Raw genomic sequence first — 22,108 nt, 5'->3', positions numbered from 1 at the left:
TAGAGATAACGGGAAGAAGATCTGTGGTGTGTGATTCTCCTCTGGTATCTCTGGTCTTAGCAGCAATGTTTACTTACTCAACACAGTTAGCCTTAACATTGACTCTGGAAAAGTTAGTCGTGATTGAAATCACAAGCATTTTAAGTCCTGAAAAGGACTGACCTTTACAATGACACTTAACTAAGTGTGTTTAATGTTGACCAGTGTAAACCTCCCTAAGTTGGACTGGCAAACGGTAACAACAAACACATTTTTAAGTTAAGCGCTATTAACATTGGTTGTCTGATGTGCAGTCCCACCGTCTATCAGCTCTGTGGTGTATGGCAGCACTTTTAGAGCCTGTGTTAGGGCTGGGCCGGTGTGGTGGGTTGACCCTGGCCAAAATGCTAGGTGCCCACCAAAGCCACTCTATCACTCCTCCTCCTTAACTGGACAAGGGAGAGGAAAAAAAATAATAACAGGCTTGTGGGGTTGAGATAAGGACATCACTCAGCATTTACCATCACGGGCAAAACAGACTCGACTAAAGGAAAATGTAATTTATTACCAATGAACTCAGAGAGGACTAATGAGAAATAAACCCAAATCTTAAAACACCTTCCCCCTCACCCCTCCCTCCTTTCCTGGGCTTAACTTTGATCCTGATTTTTCTCCCTCCTCCCCCCCAGCGGCACAGGGGGGAAAACAGGGAATGGGGGTTGGGGTCAGTTCATCACACTGATGTTTTCTGCCGCTCCTTCCTCCTCAGGGGGAGGGCTCCTCACACGTTTCCCCTGCTCCAATGTGGGGTCCCCCTCACGGGAGAAGGTCCTCCATGACTTCTCCAGTGTGAGTCTTCCCACTGGCTCAGTTCTTCATGAACTCCTCCAACGTGGGTCTCCTCCATGGGGTGCAGTCCTTCAGGAACCGACCGCTCCAACGTGAGCCCCCTCACGGGGTCGCCAGCAGCAAACCTGCTCCAGCGTGGGCTTCTCTCTCTCCACGGGTCCTGCCAGGAGCCTGCTCCGGTGCAGGCTTCCCACGGGGTCACAGCTTCCTTCAGGTATCCACCTACTCCAGCGTGGGGGCCCTCCACGGGGTGTAGGCAGTCATCTGCTCCACCGCCCATGGGCTGCAGGGGCACAGCCTGCCTCACCGTGGTCTTCACCACAGGCCGCAGGGGAATCGCTGCTCCGGCGCCTGGAGCATCTCCTCCCCCTCCTTCTGCACTGACCTCGGTGTCTGCGGGATGTTTCTCTCACACATTCTCACTCCTCTCTCTCACTGCAATTACTGCTGTACAATAACTTTTTCACTCTCTTAACTACGTTATCACAGAGGCGAAAAACGCTGTCGCTGATTGGCTTGGCCTTGGCCAGCGGCGGGTCCGTCTCAAAGCCGGCTGGCATTGGCTGCATCTGACATAGGGGAAACTTCTAGCAACTCCCTACAGAAGCCACCCCTGTAACACCCCCCCCCGCCAACACCCCCCCCCCGCTACCAAAACCCTGCCACGCAGACCCATTACAGTCGGCCACTGACAAATGCTCTCAACCCGTCTCCCTCCCCGAAGAAAAAAAAAAAAAAAAACGAGGAGTAAGATAAGCGCTCACCAAAGAGCAACTTCCTCCTCGGGGAAGCTGGCCCGTACGGGGATCGAACCCGCGACCTTGGCGTTATTAGCACCACGCTCTAACCAACTGAGCTAACCGGCCGATTCCATTAAAATCATCTGCTATGATAGACTGGAAATTTGAGAATTTCTGGACTGTACAAGTTTTTCAGTCCCAAGAGGGAATGTGTTGCCTCAATTCACTGTCTATGGCTAGACACCAGCAACCATGGAAGAAAACCCTTTGGTTTCTTGGACTGGCTATTCAAATTGCCTTTAGCCAAGAGACACCTTCACAAGATGCGGTGTTCTTCTGTCCTTCCCAGACCATGTCCCTGCCAAGAAGTGCATCCATGACCATAATTTGGAAGAAAGGCAGAGTCTACTGTTTTTTATCCTATTTTGGAAGTGCTGTAACCACTCAGTTTGCCACACCACTTCAGAGATGCTGTCCCATTGTCTCCTGTGACCAAGCTAAGCCACAGTTGGTAACAAAAATCCTAGTCCTAGAAAATGTTGATTTTATAAGCCCTCTAGAAGACCAAAAGGAAAAACTTTCATCCCTGGGTGCTTCCCTCTGTTTAGCTGTCCTTTCTACTACCTTCCTAACGAACATGAACAGCCAGGATCAGTTTCTACAAGCAGTTATGAGGGTAAGATATGGATGGGTACCTTTGGGAGCTCTTCTATGAGCTTTTACCACTGCTAACTGGAGGATGGGTAATGTTCCCAACTTAGTAAAATTCAGATAAATTAAGGTAAAAAAGAGACTCTTATATCATCCAGAACCTCCTATAAGCCACAAGAAAACATATTTCATCAAGAATTTTATTTCAACGTAAATTATAAGAGAAAGATTATGTACCAAATAACACAAAAAGCAAAGCCAGGGAAGTCAACTGGACTTCTGTTCAAACTGGGTCAGTCCTAAAATAAATAACAGTGGGGAATAGCAATGATTCATTGGTCTTGTTCTCCGGACAAACATTCCATTTAGCAGGCAACGCATTTTATCATGCACTATAAACAATGAGAAAGATTTACTGTTAATATGGTCCTGGTTCATACTGTAATCAACTAAGTTCAAATTTCATGTGTATTTGTGTTTCTCTCACCCTATGTGTTATCTTTTAAGAACAGATGTTATCTTTTGCATGTTTCAAGAGACAAAATAAAAGTAGGTTTCATTAGTGAAAAAGCAATATTCATATTGCATATAATACTGATGGTTTTATTCCTTGCTTCCCAAAGAGAGATCAAAAGCTGCAATGCACATAAATGACACCATAACCTGAAAATTTCTTGCACTACCATAAAAGTTCCTAGAGAATGTTGGCATAAGCATTTCAGTGTGTGGTGTGTACTCATTTACATACATAAGTAATCTCAAACAAATTGATGATGTGCATTTTTGAACATTTATGTTCATATGCAGGAGCTATCAACAACACATTTTCCTTTTAAAAAAAGGATTGACTCTATCATCTGTTTTGAAAAGGGTCAGCAAAAGGATAGTTTCTTTATGAAGTAATTTTTGGCAAACAAGATAAAAGATTTAGATGTGTTAGCTCTCTTGCTTACCCATCCAGACAATTTCCAGTGGTAGTTATCAAGACTTTTGTATGAATAGCAGTATCATTACTGACCAGCATGTATGGAAGTTAAGAATCGAGCATAGAAAGTGAAAGATAGATTGAGCAGATTCAAACTAGATATAAGGAAGAAATTTGTTACAATGAGGGTGGTGAAACGCTGGCACAGGCTGCCCAGAGAGGTGGCAGAGGCCCCATCCCTGGAGACATTCAAGATCAGGCTTGATGGGGCTCTGGGCAACCTGATCCAGCTAAAGATGTCCCTGCTCACTGCAGGGGGCTTGGACTAGACGGCCTTTAAAGGTCCCTTCCAGCCCAAACCATTCTATGATTCCATTCTAAGATGAAGCATTAGACAAGCAGTCCAAGTCTAGATCTTTGTCTGCAAGCTCATGATACTTTGAAACTATTCCAAACAGCTATAAATAAGGACAAATAAGAAAGTGGGAGCACTTTCATCACTTCTCCCTCTTTCCTGTCTCTCCACCCACCAGCACTGCCCAACATTTCATGCACATTCTTGATTTCAAGATAAAGCACTGCGTTGGTGCAGCCCCTTTTCAAACCACGTATCAGCCGAATCCAGCCCCTCTGGCGGCTGAGCTAGGTACTGAGAAAACTGTTATTTCAAAGATGTTCCCAACAAAAGCAAACTCCATTGCAGTCTCAAAAAATTTGGAGCTCAGCAATGTATTTACTCAGTTTTCCAGTCAATTTTACTACATGGGCTGAGTCTGTACTAGCAACAATACAGACGATTTTGTTTGTTTGATTAAACTTTGTTTACTCAAAGTACAGGCAACAGAACAGCCAGGGTGGACTGGAGTTTGTCCAGATGACACAGGGCAATACCATGTAAACATATTCACAGTAGCGCTGAAGAAGATAATTTAGGTGACAGAGGCGACATTACCTGTGTTAGAGTGATCCTGGCTAATATATCTTGATCCTCTCTTTTAACTTTGCCAGGGTTTACACTGCATCGATCTGTTTTTTTAGTGAGAATGATTGATTCGCTCTTCTGTGCAAATTCATGGTATCACTTCACCTTTGCATTCAGATCAGCTTTTCTAAACCATGCTGCCCTCGCCTGTCATTTTTCCTTCTGTTCGTTTATGAGCACATTCTCAGAGCTGGACTCAGAATACTTGGTTACCACCAGTTATCGTCACATGGCCCCAGAATTTTCTTTTTTTAAAATTCTGTTTATATCACCGATTTCTATCACTAACCTTTCTAGGCAAAATTTTTATATACAGATTTATTTAATAGAAAATTCTCTATTTATTTTTAAAACTTTTTTTTAGCAAGAAATATTTGAAAATGAAGACAAATAATAGTGTTTTGCAACCCAGTGAATCAGTGCATTTTGTTATGTGGTACTGCTTTAAGCGTGCTCAATGAACAGAATTAATAGTGCTTGCCTGTTAGCCTATTTCAAGTGAATGAAAGTACCTTTTATTCAATTAATAGCGAATAGTTCCCTAGATGATAACATTGTTCATCATCTTCTGTTGAATCCAGGGCTACTTCCCTAAAGTGGAAAGTCCTCCTAATATTTAATTACAGTTAACAAACTTCAGCTTTTTTTGTCCTAATATTCTGAAATTCACTTTTAAAAATACTATTTTTAAGTATTCGTGCACTTATTCTTTGTTGTGTAGAATGTTATTTCTACAAGTTACCAACTTACTCTTATAATTTAGTTTTTAGAGGGGTTATTGTAGGAGTTAAGGTTCTTATATGTTATTTCCTTTTTTCAAGTTGGAATTTCTTTCGCTTATTTTGGGTTGCTTTCCCTGATATACAAAAAAAGATATGTTGAAAAAATTCAAGAAAGATTTTGTTGCTCCACTACATAACAATAACCAATAATTTCATCTCTTAATTTGATTTTTTGAGCTGCTTGTATTTTTAATTACTGTTAATTAATAATTTCACTTGTTTCCCCACATTTTCAATCTTGGAAAACATGTTGGTACAGTATTAATGGTACCCCACATCACGAAAGGCATTCTTTCACTGGACAGTATAATTTTGAAGATGTAACTTTATACTCCAGGACTCTGTCACCACTTTCTGAATAAAAGAAATACCCTGCTTCCAGTTCCTGATAGTCTTCCCAAAGGATGGAGAATATGTTGACAAGGTGGGCGATATCAACCTGTTACTATTGAGTCCTACCTGATGTAATGCATGAGTGTGATTTTATGAAAGGGTAGAGCTCATCAGTCCATCAGCAACTTTTATGCACCTTCTTGCTAGACTGTACGTAGCAGAAGTGACTTTCCACATATGTCAGAAATGCTTCTAACATCAGTGTCAGCTATCTGGTGACAGACTAAAGATCAGCCTGGCGAATGAGGAAGGATGACAAGGCACAGAGTCTGGCAATCCCTCTATTTTAGACAGCAGTTAAAAGCAGTAAGTCAAGAGAGAAGCGGGGGATTCTCAGGGGCAAACCAAAACATTGAAAGGTGTTTGTTTCCACAGCTTGGAGTTCAAGGCTCAGGAGTTTACAGCTCTGAGGGCAAAATTTCAGCAGGTCAAAATATGCAAAGAGCACTGAGAGAACCTGTGTTACAATGAGGATTCACCCTCGTCAGCCTTCTCCTATAGACAGTGAGAAAGGTATCACTGAAATCAATAGAAACACAACTAAAACTTTTGAGACTTATTTTTCAAATTATCCAACTTCTCCTACTTCCATCCTCCCACATTTCCTTTTCTGAAAATCTTTGCAGTGGTGGTACCTCTTAATCAACCTCCTTTACTGCTGGAGGTACCCTGCCAGGTAAGACTCACTACTCTTTTACTTAGCAATAAGTTCCATCGCAGGCGATGACTGTAGGCAAACTGCTGTGCTAGATTGTGCCTTGGGCAGGCTTTTTTTTTTTTTTATTTCTGGCTCGTACAGTTGCATTTCACACAAGTTCTGCAGGCAGACCTTTGATGCATGTTTTGCTGCAGTTTTCCACTACCGTAGAAGTACATAATTAAAGCCCTGTGAGCACAGTAATCTGCAGGTCCAACCATCACCACAGGCCCATTTATCAGCACTGCTATTGCTTTCAGGCTTTTTTTCTTTAATGTACTAGAAGCTGATGGCTTCCATATTTCTGAAACATCTTTAAAACTTAGAATAAATTCATCGGAAAGGAGGGTGTGGGGGGAAAAAAAAAAGCAGGAAGAAACTTAAAGGAAAGAAGGCAGCAAATCTGGCAAAGCTGTAGTTGTGCAATGGTAATTATCCAGCTTTATTATTAGCCTCAAGCCCATAATTCCCTGGACAATTCTTTCTTTAAAAAAAAAGAAAAAAACCTTTATTTCCCCAAGAAACAAGTCTTAAGTGGATTGCCCATTCACCTAGTGCTTTCTAACAAATTGGATCAAAGCCAGGGTGTTGCAAAAATGCTAAATGTGGAACAGAGTTGTAAAAATGACTGGCTTTGGGGAACAGAGGAAAATATATTGAAATAAAGTTTACAGGATATCTGCAATAGCTCTTGGATAGGTGTGACCCATTGCCTTTGCAGTCTTCTGCCTGTCTTCTGCCTAGCTGGTACTTGGAACCACAGAAGGGACATGAAGTCCTGTGGCAGGGTTATGAAATAAAACTAAAAACAATGCAGCTGGAGAGCAGCTTTGAAGGAAAAGCCCTGGAGATCCAGGTGGACAAGAACTTGATCATAAGCCAGCAATTGCAAGCAGCCTTCTGGGCTGCATTAGGAGGAGTGTTGAAGCAGGTCAAAGGAGGCAGTCCTCTCCCTCTATTCAGCACTGGTGAGGCACATCTGGAGTCCTGGGTCCTGTTCTGGGCTCCCCAGTATATGGACTTACTGGAAAAAGCCACTGAATAGCCACAAAGATGATTAAGGATGTGGTGTATCTGTCATATGAGGAGAGGCTTAGCAAGCTGGAGTTGTTCAACCTGGAGAAGACAAGGCTCAGGGGTGATTTTATTGATGTATATAAAGACCTTATGATGGGATAAAGCTGCAGCCAGACCCTTCTTAGTGGACCTCAGTGAAAGGACAAGAGGAAATGGGCAAAAATTGAAATGCAAGAAATTCTGCTCAAAGAAAAGATTTTCTTACTGTTAGGGTGGTCAAACACTGGAACAGCTTTGCCCAGAGAGGTTGTGGAGTTGCCAGTCTCAGACATATTCAAAACCCAACTGGACACAGTCCTGTACGATCTGTCCTAGCTGATCCTGCTTAAAGCAGGTGGATTGTACTAGGAGATCCCCAGATGTCCTTTCTGAACTGAAAGATTCTGTGATTCTGTGAGTTTTGTTCATAGGCAAGACGCCAAAGAATTAATTGGGAAATTATTAAATTTATTGCAAGCAGTTGGTCTTAAGAATTGGGGCATAGATTCCCAGGAAACAAGACTTTACCAATTCCTAATTTAAAGAACAATCTGATTAGAAATGTAAATGAAGTTTGGTTGGAAGTCATCATCTCACCTTGCCTGACACTTTTAGTTCAGCAACAAAGGTTCCAAACAGCAGTGGAAAAAAGCTTAAATCAAAGAACTACTTAGTTGGAATGGTCCCTTAACACCTCAGTACTCATTACTGCCTTCTGGGAGTTGGTAATGGAGGTGGCCAAGATCAGCCGAAGTGCCTTTAGCCTTTGGATATTAGCAGTTTCCTGAATTGTTTCTAGGATCTGTTAGCATTTAAATTATTTCTAAAACCATTCATTATTGCTCTGGTCTTGCTACCTAGAAGCTAGAAAAGCAGCTATGTGTCTTAGATGAGTAACAGCCATCTTTGATCCTGAACATTTTCAAAGTATAATGGGTGCAAAGCAGCTGTTTCCCAAGTACTTGCCTTTCTAAAAAATAGCAGTAATAATGTATCCCTTTCAAAAATAATTAGCTATTTGGGGAATTGATGGTTTCGGTATTTAAGTCGTTGAATCCAACCCATTGTGATTTGCAGAGAGCAGAACATTACACGTTCTGGTAGCTAGATAATAGGATCTGTACGCTGGGGACTTTTCTGTCTGTCCCCATGCACAGATGTTCTCATGACAGGAATCACAGAGGGGATAAAAATCATCTGTTTCACAGGAACACCAAGAAATGAATAGGCACAAAGACCTGAAAAACAATGTTCCTAGATCAAGATAATGACTCATTGACAGAGCTGCGTTTGGGAAGAAAAAAGTGATAACTTTGAGTATTTCTGTTCAGGGATTAGAATGTCCTTGGTTCTGTTCCCAGGGCTGACGCTAGCCTTCCGGATGACTGTCAGTCACTTTGCAGCTATATGTCCCAGTTTCCAATTTTACAAATTATTCTAATTCTTTGTAACACACTCATTGAGATCTGCTGACAAAGTCCTTTTATTCTTAGCAATAATTGCAGAGCTCGTATTATCATCTTGTGCATGCACAAAATTGCCATACCTCACTGAATGACAAGTTTTTATCTAGCTCTCTGTGTAGTAACTTTCCCTGAATGTAGTACCATGTCTTCCTGTTGATCTACCTCTGTCCTTATCTCACTGTTTAATTTATGAGGGCCTAATTATGAGAACTTTTATTTAAGTTTATGAGAAAAAGGGTTGTTTTCTCTGATTATGGAGTTCCTAAACTTTGTTTCTACTTTTAATTTCAGTACTTTGAGGGTCATCATGGTTCATTAGAGAGGTTTGTGTTAGAGAAATGCCAACATATTCATTCTAGTTAAATCTTCTGTACCCTTCAAAATCACTACTCTGTTCATCTGATAGTCTAGCTCTTGAGAGATCATTTTTGTCCTGCTTTTGGCACGACTAAAACCTGACAGTCAGACCAAGAGAATAAAGAGGTAAAATAGGAATGTTACGGACACCGTTTCATACTTCCAAACTATTTTTTTTGACTTTTCTTCCAGTTTCAGTAAAGATTTTGGTTTTTTAAGGTTCTCTTGTGAGGGAGATAGAGAGCAGTCCTCATGAAAAACAGTTCAAGTAGCCAACTGATATAAATAAAACTGATTTCTCTAATATTAATAATTGACTTGAATCCACCTTTTAGATTTTCTGTATGTACATATTTAATAACAGTATTCAACATGTAAAGCTCTCTACTGCAGCACAAAACGGACCCACTAAACTGAGCTTGAAACTCTCTGGACACAAATACCAGCAACATGGACATTACTAAGGCTACTTTAAACCAGTCAGCTTCTCATTTCACTACACTATATTTTCACAACTGCAATGTAAAAATGCCTTCAACCATTTGTAGTGAATGTCAGTATCAACATCTCTGCTTTAGAGAAAGTGAAACATAACGTTGGAAAACAGTATGAATAACAGAACCAGGTGCTAGATATAGAGCAGCCGGTAACAGCACACTAATGAGACCTACACATTCTCTGTGCAGCAGAGATTAGCTTAATGAGAGACTTAATTGCCTTTTCCAGGTGTGGCCAAGCAGCCAAGCAGGAACATCTGTTATAAAAGACAATATTTGATCAACCAATGTTAAATAAGTTTTGTTGTTACAGGATGTAGTAATAAAATCCACTGTGGGAGGGGAGAGGCCAAGCAGTGAAATAGGTCAGGAAATGAATGAAGGGAATGAATCTCTGCTATATATTTTTAAACAGACATGTAATGGAAGGTGTAGGTTTAGCTTTCTTTTATTTTTCACTCTTGAGGATGTAAAGGTCAATGGATGATAAAAGAAAAATATCAAGAATAAGTTAGGTACTTGAAGATGATGGCTGAGGACCTGCTAATTTAGGCAAGAATACAGATTTATCTTGTTTGTCACCTCAGAGCTTTTTAGTGGAGCCAGCGACAACTTACCTGCAGCACTTCAATAAGCTAGAATAGTGTCATCACCTTTCACTTCAGTAGAAGGCTGCCAAAGTTTCTGTCTTCTTAAACATCAGCAAGATTTGGGTACTTCTGATATGTAATCAAAGGTGGAAAACACAGTATTCTTCCTCTGTGGTCATAGGAACCTTGACTGATTAATGGTCACATGCCCTTCTCAGTGCACAAAGAACATCCTAATATAAGAAGGCGTGAACACACTGGAGTCCAGCAAAAGGCCACAAAGATTATTGGGGATTGGAGCATCTGTTATGGAGGAGAGGCTGAGAGAGCTGGGACTGCTCAGCCTGGAGAAAGGAAGGCTCAGAGGGATCTTTTCAATACATATAATTATCTGATGGGAGGAATGAAGAAGATAGAACAGACTCTCCTCAGTGGCCTTCAATGACGGTACAAGAGGCAATGGAGACAAATATAGGAAATTCTGTTTAAACATAAGAAAAACACTTTTTTACCATAATGGTAGCCGAACACTGGGATGGGTTGATCAGAGACGTTGTGGAGTTTCAAAGCTTGGAGATATTCCAGACCCGACAGGTCTTGAGCATCCTGCTCTAGGGGACCCTGACTAAAGCAGGTGATTTGGCTAGATGATCTCCAGAGAACCATTCCAGATCAAATGATTTGGGGACAATGTTGGACAGGAAGGTTCCAACTAGCTTGAAAAATTGCAGGCTTACACATTCACAGCTATGCTTATGGAAACGTGCCTGATGAAGCCCAGCTTATGTCTACTGAATGACTTCACTCTGGCTTGCTGGTGGCCAGGGTGCTCTGTTTCCCATGTTCCATCTTACATGAACAGAAGTAGTTTTAAATTATGTCAATGGCAAGTAGATACCTCGCTGATAACGCTCTGAATTATGGAGAGCTTCCCTCATCTAGCTTGTTGCACATGAAAAACAAAAGCCAGCTTTTTTACTGTATGTACCTCATGGTTTGTTCTACATGCAGATTGAGAGTCTGTTTGACACAGTAAAAAAAAGAGTGTTGCTAGAATCATCAAAAAAGTCAAAAGGTAGGTTCACCATATTGAACTATTTTGGCTGAAAAGATTTGGGGTCAGGGAGATGAAAATGTAAACTATTTCCTTCCTGAATCTCTTTTTTTTTTCCCCCTCTGGATTTTGCACATCTAAATCGATAAAAATACAAAATAAAATCAAAGAACAAATGCCTGTTCGACTCTAACAGGCTGCCCATGTGCACAGGGTGACTTCTAGACTTGCCCTCAGCCAGCAGTGCTGAGTCTGGAGGGTACTGCAGGGTAAACTGCTCTAGAAATAGTAGCAGGAAGAAATGTGAGGGAAAGAGGGAGTTCTCATGACATTAGCCTTGACATTAGCAGAGTAACATGAGTTCTGACTGCCTGGCTCCCACTGTAGTTTATTAAGTGACTGAAAAATGATAAATTGCTTTGGAGATGTGCAGAGTGGATCAGCATGGATCCAGCCCTTTTCATTACACAGAAAGTAATTACAAAATCCCAGACCTCTAGTTTTCTTAAAGCCAGTGCCTCTTTCGGATGGGGGTGGGGTGGGGGTGGGGTTGTGTTAAATCACTATGTACCCTAAGGGTAAAATTCATTATGCCTTAAAGAGTCGATAACTGAAAATGTTAAATAAAGACGATTATTGACATGTGTTTCTAATATACAAATTTATTTATTTATTACATTTGTATAATTATGTAATTTTTATCTTCCACAGTCTCATTTTAACCCGAAAGAAGTAGCTGAAGCAATATAATCCTTTTGGCTTTTTTGTTTCCTACATTCTCTTTTAAATGAATGGATCTTTCTCTGAAAAACGAGCAGCATGTACAGAAAGTTAAGCGAGATGTTTACTGTAGGTAATGTGACTAAGGGAAACACAATTCTACTCTTTATATAAACATAAAGTCACCTTAAATGGGAAGGGAAGCCTCTGAATTCTGTAATAATCTTCAATAATCAACCAAACCAGGCAGAATCCTGTAGATCTATCCTCAAAGGTACACTTTCCTATAACCTCCCCGTTTAATGCACAAGAGTCAGAAACTACGGCACTGATGCCACAGACAGATTAAGAGACCTGAACATCCACATCATTCACATGCAAGTCCTCCAAGAATGTCTTTTAATTCCATTTGTTTTGCCTAAGCTTTTCCTGCCTCACTGCAGGGCTGACTTTTTTAGCCTATCCTATCAGGAAAAGTTGCTTAGCTTTAAAGGATTTGCAGAACATCTGCTCAAGATTTGACACCGCTATATTAGATCTGATGATAAACGTCACATGCAGACCTTGCTTCCATATAGTCAGATAAACAAGACTGTAAAGACCACATGCAATTTTCCTACCTGGCTGACTTCCCCATGCTTGAATAATTGCCGTGCACTGTGTTTGCTCTACTTTAGGCAGTCAGTTAAGGATTATATGCACCAGTGCAAGACATCTGAATTTCTTTATATCTACATAGGGCGAGAGTCAATACTACAAATCTGTCAGCAGAAAACAGACTCCTAATGATGAAACCTGTCTGCAGAAAGCGTGTGCAGGACTGCTTACCAATGTGTTTTCTTACGCTGTCAGATCCTCTTTCCTCTGTCTACTAGATGCTTTTCACATAGGCAATTTAGTTAAATCAGCTTTTGTCCTTCTAGGGAGGGGATCCATTTATCCAGCTGGTGCCTCTCAAAGACAAGTTTTCTGGCCTCTGTCCGTAGCTGGTGGTGACACAGGAACAGCGAGAGAGACTCACAGGCTGAATCATCCGATTTGTTTCTAATGGATTGGATCAATATATGAATGTGTCCCTCTCTGAGATGAGGGGACTTAGGGAGGGTCCCCTCAGGGAGGGTCTAATGACCATGTCTAACTCTTTGATAGCCCAAGATAGCCCATTTAAATTAATCTTTTGTCCTATTTCGTCTGAGTTGTGGAAGTGCTCAGTATGCACGGCTGCAGCTGGAGGCAATGAGCTGTACTTGAAGCATGGAGAGTGGAGGTTAATCCCCGATCAGCCAGGCAGGATTTGTAAGGAAAGGCAATAAATATCTCTTATTATATATGTTCACATCTGGGAAAAACAGGGAAGTGTTCAGACAGACAAAACCTTCTTTGTGTGTGTGTGTGTGTGTGTGTGTGTGTGTAAGTTTGTTTTGATTTGCACATGTATCAGTGCATCTAATTCATGGCATTGTTACAGCTTGCAAATCTGTTTTTTTATCTATGCCTTGGACCATCAGACTGCAAAGCATCACTGTTACTGGAAAGGTAATATCATTTTCAGCCAAGTTACTCTATCAGATATTTCCTGCCCTTGTAAAACTGTAAAAATGCAGGTGGACAGCAGGGGAAAGGGATTAAACAAGTATTCAGTGGAGAGGTGCGACCAAGTCTGTAATGTAAATCATGGCATAACTTAATTTCTGTGCTTGTCTTTGGCCTTAGGACACAATGTTCCTATTGAATTACTAAAGTCATTTTTAAGAAGAGGGAAGGGCTTTTCTTACAAGTGCTATACTGTAAAATGTGTAATAAGGTGAAGAACCATAAGTACCTGTTTTGGAAGCTGGCTTGAAAGTTATTGCATTAAATTTGCCTCTTATTTCTATTGACATAACTATCAAACACACAGTGCTTCTAATGGAAATGCTCTAAACCTTAAGAATTTTCCAGAGTGCATATTATTTTATTTTTACATAAATAGTTATAGCAGCTTTCAATCCCAGGTTACAGAAGACGCTGTTTCAAAGCTACCATCTACCAAATTTAACAGCCCATGCTAATGGTTGCCTTGAAGCCATGTTCTTGACTTTCTGAAAATTGGTAGAGAAAATGGGCAGGAAAAGAGTTCCATTTTCTTTGACATAGCTGTAAAACATGCATGTGTGATGCAGACCAGCAATTAGATTAAGCTATCAAGACAAGGACAGTTTCACTCTTTTCTGCTCTTGTGAAAATCTTCCAAACATAGCTCAACTTTGATCCACCATCACCAAAGAAAATTGCACCTTTATGGGGGAATTTGGATGCCCGGATATTACTGCAATAAGCAGTGGGAGGGACGGCACTGGTGTCTTCAAGATATGTAATCTGAGGAGCTGCAGTTACAGTGTGGGCATCCCATCCCAATGGCCGCTCATCCCCAGCTACCTGCTCCTGCCTTCTACACACAAGGATCATAATCAGGACTCCATCATCAATGCCTTTATAAAAAGGATAAAATGGATACAAAATTTTATTTGTTGGGATGTTAACTTGTTACAGCAGTTATGTTTTGCCTGTTGTTGCCTGCTGAATGCCTAAATATCAAATGGGGTACAAGAAAATAAGTCATCCACGTCTCAGTTACATCTATAAAGCCAGAGGCACTTATATCTTCATTATCATTTTTAATTTTTATTTCAAGCTTTTCTAAATGAAACACACTAAAAAAACCTTTTCCTTTTACTTCAAAACATCAAATGATTATGTTCAGTTTTGGAACCAAAAGGCTGTTGTGGAGATACTGTCCCAGTTTGACAAACATTCATGCAGAATGGAAAGGCGTGTCTCAAAGGGTTTCTGCTTTTACGAAAATGCAGTGTTTCATTGCGAACATCTTTTGGTAGCAGAATGTCTTTGTGAGCCTCAATCCACACCTAAAAGTTTCCAAACACTGTAACTTCCTATAAGGAAAAGATTCAAAGACTTTCTCGTGCCTTAATCAAAATTAAGTAAGGATTGCAGAGTCCAGCTCAAAGAAAATGCAAAGTGCAATATAAAACTTATCCTTACTTCCTTCATCAGGACAAAATATAAGGCAGCTCATCTGCATCATTTTCTTTTCTCACACACTTTTCTTATAATGTTTCCTCCTGTTTTCTGTATTTATCATATTGTACTTACCCATGTTCAAAGCATGGGCCGTGCATTCTGGCAAGCCAACATACCAAGTATCTAAGCAGGCAAGCAGCACAACAGCAGGGTGTCTTTCTTTTATTAGCAGTTCCATCAAGGGCTTCAATTTTCTCCTTCTGCACTTAATTTTTAAGCTGTGATTCACAAAAAAATTGTGTTCACAAAGTAGCATTTCTAATACAGTTTTAGAAGCTGAGGATTAGTAAATTACTTCATTTTGGAGAATCATGAAGAAGGCATTTTCATATGAGGTTTGAAAAATAATTATACAGGTTTCCTAATATTATCTTATGACCATTACAACTGTTTGAAATTACTGAAAAATGTATAGGTATGCTGCTGCCTAAAGAAGTATCTTTTATTTTGTGTTCTCATAGTCTAGAAGTCCCCAGAAGAGATCAGGGCCCCGTTCTGCCAACTACAACACTGGCACCTAATAAAACAATACTTTGTCTTAAAAGACTATCACACGGCTGTAGCACGAGAAGGCATCTGATTAAGAGCTCTTGAATCACTATTTAATCAGCCAAGAAAGGTAATGAGGGAGAGAAAAGAAATATCATTAGATTGGGGTCTAGGAAAAAGAAACCAAGTGCCTACACGTTACCCGCAGAGTCTCAAGCAGTCTTTAGATGTCCCGTGGATCAGCACCTCAATTAGAAAACAATCCCTTATTTGACTGCAGCGAAAGGGTATAGAAAAATATATTTGTTTCATCAAGATTTTCTGGAAATAATTTATCTGAAAATGAAAAACACTAGAATAAAAATATTGGAATAAAATCAATCTTTGGATTTTTTTTATTTCCTAAAATTATTTAACCAATGTTAACCCCCCTATTTTTTCCAGTTAAAAAGCAAGGACATCTTTAAAAAGTGCTTTATCTTTTGACCAAATGACCATTAATTGTTAAAAAATGACCTCCCCAAAAGCCAGCTTTTGTACAGTCATTTTAAGACTGATGAATTAAAAATATGAGAAATCTTTTATGGCATTTAGTCTGATTTTTTTTTGTCTGACATAATAAATCTCACAGACCATACAATCATAGCTTTTTCTTTTTTCACAATGCCATATGTTTTTCTGAAACAAATAATTCAGAGATATGCTCTGTCTTCATCTGAAGTAATCAAGAAATGTAAATTGAAAACTTTAGTGGTTAACTTGCATTTTTAACCATCATCACTTTTACAAAATTTTTCCTTATCTATAATCTTACGTCATATTTATAATTTCAACATGCAAGCTCTAACTTGTAGAACTCCGCTTGTTCTGGTTGGGTCTCTTTTTGGTACATATGAAATTAAGAAATGAATAAAGGTGGGGAAAGCCCTCTCAGAGTTAATTTCCTCTTTATTATGATATTTAATTATACACCATAATTTGTTTAGCTTTATGTTTAACTTTTTCTTTAGCTAAACAAATTGAACTCTAAGACTTCTAATTTAAGAACTATTTCTTAGTATTAAATAATTTTTATTCTATTTTTTCTACACCTGTATGGATTTTTCAAATTATCAAAACTGCGACAGAAGTCCTGGTTCATGTCTGTGTTAGCAGCAGTGTATGCAGAGGAGAAATCAGCTTATTGTTATTGATTATTTTGGTAATATATGTTTTCCCCAAACATAACAGCAAAATAAGCCATAAATACATCCTAAATAGAGCATAAAAGCTACTGAAGTTGTACTGGAAACTATGTTAAGTGGTTTTCACAGACAAAGTGGTATGTGCCCCAGGGTCTGTGCCTGATTACAGTTTATTAATTTAACAATTAATAATAGATGTCCACTTCATCTTGCTAAATGCCTTGCATATATCTCAATTATTAACTGTGAATACATTAATATGTGTTCAACGCCAAGAGCAGAGACATATGTGTGTAGGTAAGCTAAACTTTTCTGCTTTTTATTTCCTTTTCAATTCATAGCTTCACAAGCTTTTCTTTGTACAGCAATAGATCTGTGCTTTTGTTCGACTAAAAAAGAAAAGTTGCGTTTCTCTGGAAAGCAGAAGAGCCCCTGAAGCTGTCTGGTGCAGAGGCCAGGATGGAGTTTTCAGAAATGCTCTACACTGGGCTATTTCTGTTCTGAGTCAAGTCAATTCAGCACCAACAGCAGAGTAACTAGGTAAATGCTGAGCCCTTTTGGACCAACTGTTCTGCGACATGGAGTCTTTTTCTCATCCATGGAAACAAAGAGACCCTTCAAAATGCAACAAGAACAGCAGTGCTGCATCAGAGAGTGGATCAGTCTAACCCAGGGCACTGTTTGTAGAAGTGGCCAACAGCAGATGCCTGCAGAATAATTTTAGAGCAGGGTAAGCATCTGGTGATGTTTTCTGACAATATTCTTCCAGCCCTGAAATGATTTGCTTTCCAGAGCTTCCTGAATTAAACTGTTTAAAGGCTTTCATTGTACTGCTTGGAGGTACAGCAGCAGAGCCAACAGGGAATGTGTCAAACATGGTAGTATACGGAGAATGTAGCTGTCTTCTAAACCTGTATAGGACTTCTGCCCTCAGGGTCTGTTTGCCAGCTACTGAGACAAATCTGTATATTGTTGCATGCCAAATACAGTAATAATCCTGAACAGTAAGAAGAAATGCACCCTATCAAAATCAAGCAAGTTACACTTTGATTGGCATGGCATACAGTCATTCATGTAACATGTTCCTGATGCATTGACCAAATTGAGAGAGCAGTCAGTATCCTGGAGGGTGGGGCTCCTATTCAGGGAGACTTCAGGACGTTGGAGAAATGAGCTCACAGGATCCTCATGAAGTTCAGGAAGGTAAAAATAAAGGCCTGCATCTGGAACAGAATAACTCCTTGCAACAATTCAGACTAAGGATCAGAGAAGACCTGAGGCTCCTGGTGGAGGATAAGCTGAACAAGACCCAGCAGTGTGCCCCTGCAGCAAAGACCAACTGCATCCTGGGCAGGATCATGACACAGAATCACCCCAGTGAATTGATTCTTTCTGTGTGGCAATTAGGAGACTACATTTGGTCTGGAAGAGTACAGTTTTGGGCTCACATGACAAAGAAAGACATTGGCATATGGGACTGAACGTAGCAAAGGGCTACTGACTTTTGCCAAGATTGACTTGACTTGCAGGTGTCCAAAAACCCTGGACAAGCAGCTGCTAGTCCTGTGCAGATTGACTTTAGAAGATGGTTAGGAGCGCACTATGACTTTAAATCAATGCCATGTGACTGGCAAAGTTTACATAAAGATAGGCAGATTCTATACAGAAATCACAGCATCACAGAATCACAGAATGTCAGGGGTTGGAAGGGACCTCGAAAGATCATCTAGTCCAAGCCCCCTGCCAGAGCAGGACCACCTAGAGTAGGTCACACAGGAAATGTGGAAGGACTACTTCCACTCTTTCCAGCCCATGGAGGAGAACATACAGACGATGGCTCAAGGACAATTATCCAGAAATGTATTCTAATAATGGCCTTTTGAAAGGAATATGCTACCACCTTCCAGCAGAATTTGAAATATTCCTTGCTTCATTCCTAGGCAGAGCCCATCAATTGGCTCCGTCTCCAAGGGAGACCAAATCCAAGGTATGAAGGGTGATGAATTCCTTGCTGTTCACAACTTCTACAGCTTCTTCCACGGATCCCTTCTAATCCTTGTGACTAAGCTTTGATAATGTTACAGGCATTCAATATACATTTGCTTATCATACCGTTGTCACTGAATGGTCCTGGTTAAACGGAAGATTTTGCCAGAGTAAGAGCTGATCAAAAATTTTGTGTGCTGTCCTGTTGCTTAAGGATTTAGCTACCTTTGGAAAGTCAAAGCATTCATATGCTTAATATGGTCATTTTTTCTCTTTGACCATCGGGTTTTTTTAAATATTTTTCTGATACTCAGATTTAATGATTTGCAGATGCTTAGATGGATTTCATCTAAGGGAAAAAGCACTATATGTGACTTTGCAATAAAGTTTATTTTTAAGTGATTTAATTTACCTAGACATAGTCCTGAATGAAAATATAAAAAAAAAAAAAAAGGCAAGAGTGAAGTGTCATCATCCCCTGAGACAACAAGACGTCACAAATTATCCTTGTTGCCCTTTGAATAAGAGAGACGACATTTTTCATGTATCGTTAACTTTCCTATAGACTGAAAAAATGATGTTAGGGCAGGGATTTGGGTTCTATAGGTGGCTGATTGTGTAAAAACGGTGATAGATGTTGTAAAACCAGTAGGAAATGTGAGCAATGTGTCAGAGCACAACCCATCCAAACCACAAAGGGTGTAAACTATTTTTTTGGCTGTTGCATCCTTTCAATATGTGATGGCAAATGCTTTTTTGTTTTTACCGTGGTTGATACACATCACTCCCACTAAAATAAGATTGTTAAAATATCTACTAGATGGTTCTTAGAATTGGAAATATTTAAAAATTTCAGTTTCTAATGAAGCATTTCTTTACAAAAATGCATTTTATCTAATTGTAAAAAAAAATAATCCTAACAAAAAATCAGTACTTCTCACAGCCAATATAAAAAACAAATCACAGAAAGCATAATTGAGAGTTGCCGCAGTGAGCCTACCGTCGCAACAGCCTCCAACATATTTGGACAGGAGTCGAGTGTTTGTGGGAACCAGTCTGAGACCAAATGAGCTCACGCTTCACATTTGAGAACTGATATGAATCCTGCCAATTTCCATGGACTGGAACTCAATGAATGCACAAACCAAGAGCCGATTTTAACTGATCACTGTGATAAAATACCCAATGGTAGGGTGTACAAAATAGGCAATTCTCTGCAGAAACTGTTCATCCTTTTGAAAGGAATGACACATTTTTAGCATTAGGCCTCATGCATAGTTAATGAAGAAAAGAAACAATTAAATGGGTAAAGGGGACTATTAAAACAACACTTAATTCTGACAACTTGATAAAGTATCCCACTAGCTAATCAATACAGCTTCTGGGGGTCTAACAGGCCTTATCGATGTTACAGATGTCTGTGTATTTGCTAGTTTTAACTTCCTCTGTTACATCAACAGAGTGCCAGGGGAGAAGTTTTTACATTGTAAATGAGCTGAGAGAAGGAAGAACCCGGTGGACAGCGAGTTTTCCTTGGGATAGATTTTTTGAAAACGGTTTGTATCATCCTGCTTTTGTTCCCAGTAAAGTTTTACCCTTCTTTCTTGTTTCTTGGAAAAAAAAAAAATCTGGATCATGGTTTAATCTGTAATTTACTCTTCTGAGATTTTTTAATGGTACTATCAAGTAAGCAAAACCACTACAAACACAACTTCATGTTGGCTACAGAGATCATCAGAAGAAAAATGAGAAGCTGATGTAAGATGAAAAACCCATACTGGTGTTCAGTGTACTTCAACACCATCGCTATCCATGACAAATCGTCTTCCAGTTCTACCTCTTTTTTCCACATTACCCAAAACACTGAAGTGGTCATTTAGTAAAACTACAAAGTAATTACTCAATTAAGCCATGTTCAATTGTACTATATTAGATTTGGATCTTCATCAGTTCTGCATTAATTAGTTTGTCTGGCTACATTAACAGACATTAGTTTCATGGCAAAAATGTTTTTTGGTGTAGGCAAGCAGCGGATACAGTTAATAAAAATGGAAGTGATGTAAGATCCTTTTAAACCAGTAATAAGACTCAAGTGGACATTACACGAGATTTCATATTTGTCTGCATGTGAGATGTTAGGGCAGGACAAGCATAAGAAGCCGACTTATGCTTTGGTCTCTCATTTTCCCAAGGTCTCTGAAAAAGAAAGCAGCAGCTCCCTTATTGTATTAATGGTAAATATTTACTTCTCTGGAAAAACATAGGAGTGGTTATGAAGCTTGTTAAGCAAAATTTTATTAACCTATAAATGGCAGACACCCAGGTTTAGTATCAACTTTACATGGTATTTGATAGTTCTGGTGTAAGACTGCAAGAATCAACTTTAAACATCTTCATTTTTTCTGAAGACTTTTCCTAAGAAGTCTTTAACTGACTTCAAGATCAGAGTTTTACATATCAAGAATTTTGCAACAATGTTTTCTGTGGGTTTCAAATGTACATGTAAATGTAAATGTTCAGCTTGATGGTAGAGTTAAGAGAAAGAAATAATCTGAGTCTGGTCCAGGAATGACATGTCATTTGCCTTCAATGATCGTATTGATGATGGCAAAATAATTTTCACTCAGCAATCTCTCCAAACTCTGATTTTATTGTATATTGATCGCAATCATATTTTTTCTCACACTGTCATCTGAGTAGATCTTTCTCTCTGCTAAGATTTGTTCCCCCCTCTATTATAAAGGTATTAAAAAATCTCTGTCCCATGGGACCTAGCATGAGCATCTGTCACACTGTTAATATTTTCCCTGTTCCACAGTAGGGAAATTTTCCCATATTGCCTAAGTACATTAACTAAGATAAACCAGGAACATTTATACTTACCTTGACATTTGCTCCTGTCCCAGAGCAGAAAAAAGGCTGACGTGTTCAAAACCTTTTCTAATTTTTTCCAGATCTACACATTCTGGGTTTAATTTAATTGAACAAACTTTGATAGAACAAATTATGACAGAAAAAATACTGAAGACATTGAGCCAAATAAAAAATGTTCAAGAATACAACAGTTCATCAGAAGTTGTATGGAGATTAAACTACTGTATCTCTTGCTGAGACCCAATAGGTTCAATTCACTTTCACTTGTATAAAGCATTCCAAAAGAAAATTGTTACACCTGTTTAACAGAATCAAAAGAATGTTGATTAATTTATTTCAGTGCACACCTCTAGTATACACCTTAACTGATTTTTGTGGACAACTAGCAGACTAGGAGTAGAGATGGAGAGACATTGCGAAAATACGAGAAGTCTTGGTGACACTTATTATTGAGGGAGAAGGGAGAAAATACAGATACAACCCACAAGAGAGTTTGTTTTGATGGTCATCGCTAAAATTACGTTCCTAAATACCTTCTCCAAGAGGAAGAAGTAAATTGTTTCATAAAAGGCAAAAGTCTGAGATTAAAATAATTTCCTGGGATTTAAAAGACTCTGTGTTGCTATAAATGTGGAGACTTGATGTGTAACCCTGGCCAAATGACTGTCAGTGGTATTCAGTGAGATGGCTGAGCTGATCTAAGAGATCCCTGCTGTGATCCTCTTTCCCTGCCCTTTTCCCATTCCCTCCTTTTGA

The 22,108-nt window shown here is 39.5% G+C and overlaps 1 non-coding gene across 1 annotated transcript; it reads right to left on the bottom strand.

The window, feature by feature from the left end:
* Positions 1–1,620: 1,620 nt before the first annotated feature.
* TRNAI-AAU (transfer RNA isoleucine (anticodon AAU)) lies at positions 1,621–1,694 on the bottom strand. The gene has a single exon. It is a non-coding gene; the product is annotated as a tRNA-Ile (tRNA).
* Between the last annotated feature and the right edge of the window lie 20,414 nt (positions 1,695–22,108).

This window comes from Leptosomus discolor, chromosome 4, assembly GCF_034619465.1.
Source record: "Leptosomus discolor isolate bLepDis1 chromosome 4, bLepDis1.hap2, whole genome shotgun sequence".
Classification (NCBI taxonomy): Eukaryota; Metazoa; Chordata; class Aves; order Leptosomiformes; family Leptosomidae; genus Leptosomus; species Leptosomus discolor.
Note: the sequence above shows the minus strand (reverse complement) of the source record. Positions and strands in the feature narration are given on the sequence as shown.